Consider the following 8,041-nt stretch of genomic DNA (forward strand, 5'->3'; position numbering starts at 1 on the left):
GCACACACACTAAGAGGCGGGGGAATGTCCAGGTGGTGGTCGAGATATGTCCTCTGGCTTCACTGTGTGTTCAGTGTTTGAACAAAAACCCAACACACACCTCAATAATCTCGACTGTCAGAAGAACTCAAACTAATCCTGCCGAGACTCAATGGCTAAAATGTTTTATTAGACCTGAAAAAACTTTTGTATATTTAGTATAAAATCAAAATCATGAAGAAATTTAACTAATTAAAAAAACTAAATGTTAGAATTATTAACAGAAATAATTAAGAAAAACTGTCAAAAATAAAATCCATCATTTATAAATGAAATCAGAATAATTCAATTCTATATTTATTCATTTGTTTGATAATTACAAAATAATAAGTTAGACTTAAAAAATTGTTTTATGCTGTTAGTTAATGTTCTGCATTTTCATTGATTTGATTATCAAAATTTGGTGCCAGAATATCAAATACTGTATCAAATGAAGGAGAATATTTTGTCCCAGATGTAAATCTGAATTATTTTTTAATTTAATTGTTCAAATGTCTATCTCTCTTCTCTTTTTTTATTAAACATTTAGACAAATGTAAAAAACAAACAAACTTTAAAGTAAAATAAATAAATAAAATTCCTTCAGGATTTTGTTGGAAAYTAAATTCTGGTTGAAGAAGTTGATTTTACCTGAAACCTTGTAAAGACAGAGTGGATCTAAACGGAGGCTTGTTGAGCCGACCCGTTAAAGCCCGTCATTAATTACAGCCGGCAGGACGTGTGTGTGGGAGGTAATGAGCGGGAAGAACCCGGGTCCAAACTGACACGGTGTCACTGGCTGCTCTTCTGGCCTAATTAGCCCTCTAATTAATAGATTAATAGATGGATAGATACAGCATCAGCTAAATGCCTGACCTAATGTGCTTTAAAGATGAATCACTGTTGGAGGTGTGTGTGTGTGTGTGTAGGGTGGGGGGGGACAAGGTGAGCGACACTAATTCTGCTTTAAATCCAGCCGACGAGAAAGAAAAAAAAAGAAAAGAAAGAAAGGAAGGAAGAGGAGGAAAAGAGGCTGAAATCAATTAGCAGGTCGTTAGCTGCCCTTGGATAGGCACAGATAATTAAAGGGGGGAGGAGGAGGAGAAGGTGGGGGGAGGTCGGAGGAGATGGAAGGGTTAATCTGGACTGAACAGCGATGCAAATGAGCTGAAGACAAGGTGGAGGAGAAATGGACCAAAACCACAGGAAGTTGGTCTGTGGGCTGAAACGTGACGCTCCGGTGGTGCTGCTCAGAGACTGAAGAGGAGGTGGGGGCGAGGGTGGATCTCATCGATAGTGTCCTCGGTCCAACAGAGACTAGTTATTAACTCCACATCAYGGTGAGGATCTACCATCGGACAGGAAAAAGCTCCAAATGAACCTCAGAACAACCAGGATGGGACCAGAACTCTAAACCTCTAAACTAAGCTCAGGAACTCAGCAGGAGTGAAACCAAATGTGAAAACCCAAAGGTTTCCTTTAGACTGATTTTTTTCTCTGTGGTTCAGGAACCAAAAACCCTCTAAAGTGGACCAAATGAACTCAAATGACCCATCGTCATCTCAGTTAGTTTTAGGGTCCTATAAAAAAACCCCAATGATTCCTGAGGCCCTAATTTCTGGTCTGACATACTTTCCACTGAGTCCCACTAGGCCCACTGGAACCTTTAGGTCCACAGAATCCATTAGGTCTACTAGATCCATAGAGCAACTTAATCTGTTGGGTCTATTTGGTCAGCTGGGTCCATTAGACCCACTGGATCAATTAGGGCCACCAGATCCATTAAGCCTACTGGAACCATTGGATCCATTAAGTCCACTGGATGTGTTTTGTTAAATGGGTCTGTTGGTTCAGACTCAGGATTTAACCTTGGCCAACAATCAAAGGGATGATGTTTTATGGTTCATTTTTATGGACCCTAACTTGTTCAGTTTGTCGTCTTTAAATAAAAGAGTTTAAACATTAAGTCTGTTCTTCATGACTCCACTTTTTATTTTTTAGCATCAGAACAGAAAACGGTGAAAAATATTTTGTTCAAAATGTTTTCCTTAGATTTCTGCAGGTTTGACCCATGAAGAGGACCGTCTTTATTTAGAGTAAAACCGCTCCGACCATAAACTCTTATTAAGATCACAAAGAACAAACAGGTTTTATTCTTCAATGATGTGGTTGGTTTTGGTTCCAAACTAATGTCACAGGCTGTTTTTCCAACTGACATTAATAATTTATTGGTGTTTAATGTCTGAAGGGGACTGAGCTGAACCGAACCCGGAGTCGATGTCAAATTTGAACCTCATCCARGCCTGGACACAGCGAACAGGTCTGGATAAAAATGGAGTTTCTTGGGGAGTTCTGTGGCCCTGACGGCTCGGTTGCGTGGCCGAGGAAACCATTGACATTTCCTCCTAGATTAGCTGGATGCAGATGAGTGCACCTGGCTGACACTAATGGGGGTGGGGRATGGGGGGTGGGGTTAATGCAGTTCCAGGGTCTCTCCTGACCYGACAGGAGAAAGTGAATCCGACAAACGAGGAACCAGATTAATTGGGATCTGGATTTAGAACACAGAAAGGTGAGATTTTAACAGGAAAATTTAGTTTTTGTTGCAAACAGATATTAAAGCTGCTTCTAAGGAAATGTTTAAAAATAATTTGAACTGAGACACATTATTGGTTTAATATTTTAACATTATCCCTTAGTTTTATTAACAGAAGAGTTTAGATTTGTCCAACAGTTTAAAACTACAATATACTGGATTTAGAGATCTTTTACAGAAAACCATGCAAGTATTTTAATGAATGTAGCAGCAGGATTTTATTTGAATCGTTACAGAATTATTATATTTCTCTGGTTTTTAATTAAATATGTTGAAACACTTTGATAAACTGAACGTCTCATTTTTAAGCAGCCGAGTTAAAACAGAAGATTTTCCTTTTCTTTGTCTTGAAGGTTCAGAATGTTTACCAGCCGGCCTCGGCTCGCTGTGAACCCATTCAGTCCAAACACATTACAGAGGAGAACTCTGCATCCAGCCCCCCACCCCCACCCCCTTCTTTATTATATGAGCAATTTACTGACTGAGCCAATTAGCCAGAGGGAGGGGGAGTGGGGGGCACTTTTACCGAGAGGATTCATTTCTGCTCCAGGAGTGGAGTCTCAGTGAGCAGGACTGGAGACGGGGGACAGACTCGTGCGTGTGGAGTGTTATTTATTTCTTCATTATTAGAAGAAGGGAGGGGAGGGGGCCGAGGACGGCGAGGTTAATCTGATGACTCAGGCATAAAGAATGTGCATTTAGTTTGTGCTTTTAGTCCACATTAGCATAACCTCGCCGCCATGACAAACGATGAATGGGCCGCTGATTGGCTCGTGTCGGCCGGCTTAATGTCAGTGGTAAATTGGAGGGCTTGTTAGGCGAGTTGGGGGGGCCGGGGTTACTGCGGCGGCGGGGCAGTCATGTACAAAATAATGTCTATTAGGACTAATTTAATCAAGGCCTCCTTTTACAGATGAATTAGAATGTAGGGGCCAATTATTTTTCCACGTTTGCACGGGAACTCGCTGTGCAGCTCAACATGGAGGCCGAGGGGTCGATGTCAGGCTGGGACTGAGGGAGCAGAGGACGGGGGCGTTCTGGCTGTCCACCAGAAACCCTGTCCAGTGAAGATAGTTTTACATCACTGTGGACTCAGAGGATCAAGAAAAAAAGCTCCAAAACCTTCAAGCTGGACTGTAACCTGCAGCTGTCCACACGAAGAAGACCAATGTCCTCTGATGGTTAGTTCAAATACAAAGACAAGGACGATGTTTGGAGGAGTCAAAGTGAGACTTTCAGACAATAAAACCATGAACTAACTGTGAGGCACGTTGGTGGCAGCATCATAATGTGGTACAGCRTGAGGAGGACCTCCCAGTTCTTCGACTCCACCTTAAAATAAAGGTGGGTGTTAAAACTTGGACAGTGTTGGGGTCCAACAGGGCCATGATCCCAAACGCATYAGAACTGGTTTCTAATAAATTACTATTCATTTCACTGCATAAACTGCATGAAAATATTCCACAAGTTACTTCCTGTTTCTACTGTGAATATGAAAGGTAGTAATGTGGTTTTTGTGGGATTGTGGTGGCTCAGTGTTCAGCTGCAATCTCATAATCCATAATTTACTGTCTGTGGTGACACCTCAGCCCCCCACCCCCCGAAAAAAAGAAAAAAGAAAAATTTTTTATTTTGAGCTGAAAATTGTTGATTTTAGAAAAGACCTAATATTTAATTTTTTGTGTCAAACAAAATGTTCAGGTATAAAAGCATTACATTCAGTGTGTTTACTTTAATTTAAACCAAATAAAACCATCAAAAACTATCTAAAACATTTTAACCATTGACCCCAGAAGACCCTAGCTCTGTTGTTATTTTGTGTTCGTCTTCAGTCCGGTCCAGTTGGTATCAGTTTATTTTTATAAGAACTTCAGTCAGGACTGAGGCCCCCTGCCATCGCTCCACTGTTTCCTCTGACCCTGGGGGACAATTATGAGGTGACGTGGGGCCCCGGTGGCCCCATCTGGTCCCCAGAGTCCAATCTTGCTGCCGTGTCGGGGCAGCAGCAGCACCTGCACCCCCAGTCCAGATTAAAAGCTCCCAGTCTAATTTTAAATCTGTTAGCGCTGGCCTTTTCAGGGGAAGGGGGAGAGAACAAGACGTATTTGTTCCCATAAAGGGCCTGAATCCTGCTGCCGCTCCGGGCCCCTAGCGCCGCAGACCTGCTGCTGAATTATTACAGTCCGAGCATTCGTCATGTGGGGCGGTGCCGTTAAACGGTGGAGGCGAAGCGGATCCATCCCTCTGTGCCACTATCCTTCAGCTCAATTCCTTTCTGCCCATTTTTCTGCTGTCGGATAGAGGGGACCTACCTGCCGACCCCCAAACGACTAGTATACTGAAGATCCTAAGTTCCCATTGTCCACACTGAGGGTCCATACCCCCCAATGTCCAAACTGGGGTTTCCCCCTCCCCCGTTGTCTATACCAGGGGTCCAAACAACCCAATGTCAAGTATACTAAGAATCCAAACCCCCAATGTTTAAACTGAGGGTCCAACCCCCACAATATCATCTATAATGAAGGTCTAAACTCCCAACATGTATACTGAGAATCCAAACACACCAGTGTCTAAAACGAGGCTCCAAACCCAAGACTCATCAGGCTTTAGCAATTTATCAAATATTTACATTGTGGTTTCTGTGTATTTTTAACGTGGTTTATTTAATATTTCAATGTAGTTTTTTTTTGATCTAAACCAAATTTCATGCTGGTTTACGCAACATTTTGGTTTTAATGTTTATATATACATATATATATATTTGTATTTTACCTTGTTTAACCAGGCAAGTCCTGTTGAGATCACAGATCTCTTTTTCAAGGGAGGCCTGGGCCTGAAGGCAACCTATTATACATGTGTTTTGGGGGGGTGGGGGAAACTGGAGTACCCGAAGAAAACCCACACAAGCATGAGTAGAACATGCAAACTCCACACAGAAAGACCCCAGGTCCGAACCGAGGATCAAACCCAGGACCTTCATGCTGTGAGGCATCAGTGCTAACCACTGAGCCACTGTGGTTCCAAATAATCTAAAAATAAAAACCAGCAGAAGAAAGTCCTGACCCTCAGAGACTGCAGGCCACAGGTCAGGAGTTGTAATGATGAAAGGGTGGTGGACTGAAGAACATAGCTGCCACCATCCCCTCTGCAAAGGAGGCGGGGTTAGCGGCTCTGTCACTTTCTGTTGGCACAGACCCGCTAACGCGCAGAGTCAAACAGAACCGGTTCAGGCCCAGGGTGCTGGTGTCGACGTGTAGCTCTAATTAAAACAATGAGCTGCAGCCGAGCTGCTCCCCCCGAGGCTCCTCCATGGCGGGCAGAGGGCCCAAACTTAGCAGGCCTCTGAGCGGTAGCACCAGCTGGGGCGCGGCGTTGGGCGAGCACGCCAGCTGAGGTGATGACGGCCAACCGCGGGCAGCCAGGGGTTAATGGGAACGTTTAGAGGACAGCAGAGTCTTTTTGTGGTGTGGACCCCCGCACCCCCGGCTCTGAAGAACTGGCAGGGTTGGTGTTTGTCACAGCTCCGCTGCCGTACAACGTCAACAAGTATCTGTGTTCGGGGCTGAACGGGCCAATCAGGAGCTCTGAAGTGACTTACAGCGACAGAACTGATGTTAACGAGAGCTGGAACAGCCACCGCTGTTGGGTGGGGGGGTGGGCAGCTGGAGGCGTGCTTGGACAGCTCTCTGAAAATCAAAGTACTCATCTTCTTTTTGTTTCCAACTCTTCCTCCTCTCCATCCTTATTCCACCTCCGAACACCACCCAACAGGAAGTCCAGAGTGTGGGGGTGGAGGGGGTGCAGACCTTGACAGACAGGAGGTCAGTGTAATTGCTGGCGGCCATATTTAACATTAAGATAATCAGGACATTAATTACCCTTTGGATCATTAAATCAGCCACTTGCAAAATGAAATTTCAGCCTCTATTACTCACTTGAGAGACCACGAGGGGGAGGGGGTGGGCATCTTTTCATCTATCAGCACCCCCCCCAACCCACCCACCATCCTGCTGCCTGGACAAAAGTCTCCTCCTGCCTCGTCTCATATCACAACCTACTCTTTTTTTGTCCAGTTCTGTCAGTTCTTTTTCTCTGAAACAAGTTGTGATTCAGTGTGTCAGCACAAAACCCAGACCAGGAAGGGTTTAACCTCAAACCTACCCTGAGACTAGACCATGAGGGGTTTAACCTCAAACCTACCCTGAGACTAGACCAGAAATGGTTTAACCCCAAACCTACCCTGAGACTAGACCAGAAAGAGTTTAACCCCAAACCTACCCTGAGACTAGACCAGAAAGGGTTTAACCCCAAACCTACCCTGAGACTAGACCATGAGGGATTTAACCTCCAAACATACCCTGGGACCAGACCACAAGGGGTTTAACCTCAAAACTACCTTGAGACTAGACCACAAGGGGTTTAATTTTAAGTTTAAGTTTAATTTCTCTCACCCCCAACAGAAACTAAACTATTTATTATTTAAAAATGGACAGGACAGAGAAAAGATGAAACAGAAAGAAAAGTAAAAACTTTAAATTACTTAGGAATTTATGAGGTAATTTATTTCTAAACATTGGTAAAAAGACGTTCTAAGGCTGAAATTTGAAGGAAGTTCTAAAGTCAGTATTTCCGAGTCTGGACCYGGACCCAGAACTCTCAGAGAAAATCTGATCTGATCTTTAAAGTAAAAAAAATAAAATAAAAAGATGTTGGATCTGAAACTGAGGGGTAAAATACGATGGAAGACTCAGGGCAGGAGGTTAGGAATCAGCGATTCATGGAGGGAAACGACAAAGTGTGAGCCACTTAAGGAATGGACTGATAAACACTATTGACAGGAAGGAGGAGGTGCAGGACACATGCAGCTGCAGTGGAGCGTTGCAGGTTAATTGAGATAATATTGACCTCCTCCTCTAATCTCTTCAGGTGGGGGCGGGAGAAAGGGAGGGGGGCATGTTTCAGATTCATAAATAAACAGCAACATGAGCAAATATAAAAGCATCAGTGTTCAGATGGAGGGGTGCTAACGACTCGTCGATAATCGTTTGGTTGTGTGATAAACCTGCTGCTGCTGGAGCAGAAAACAACCTATAAATTAGGTTTTTATTTATGCAGGAAAAAAAAGGTTTTCTAGAATAAAAGACAAAAACTCTGTGTGTATTTGCTTTAAAGAGGTTAGCTGTTGTGTTTCAGGACATTCAGGGTTAAATGTTTGTGAGCTCGGAGTAGGGAGGAGTAATTATAAGGTGCTTCTGTTGACTAATGAGGGGAAGGAGGGGTGAGAGCAGGGGGACACGGGGAAGTCCATCTTTATGAGAACGGCAGTCAGCTCTAATTTGTTATGATGGCCTCCCAGAGCCGCATAATTACACACACACACACACACACACACACACACACACACACACACACACACACACACACACA

The 8,041-nt window shown here is 43.8% G+C and overlaps 1 protein-coding gene across 5 annotated transcripts in view; it reads right to left on the reverse strand.

Moving 5' to 3' along the window:
• The window catches only part of agap1 (ArfGAP with GTPase domain, ankyrin repeat and PH domain 1), a 117,496-nt gene that overhangs the window by 6,882 nt on the left and 102,573 nt on the right, over positions 1–8,041 (reverse strand). The window lies entirely within an intron of this gene.

This window comes from Austrofundulus limnaeus, unplaced genomic scaffold (assembly GCF_001266775.1).
Source record: "Austrofundulus limnaeus strain Quisiro unplaced genomic scaffold, Austrofundulus_limnaeus-1.0 Scaffold51, whole genome shotgun sequence".
Lineage (NCBI taxonomy): Eukaryota > Metazoa > Chordata > Actinopteri > Cyprinodontiformes > Rivulidae > Austrofundulus > Austrofundulus limnaeus.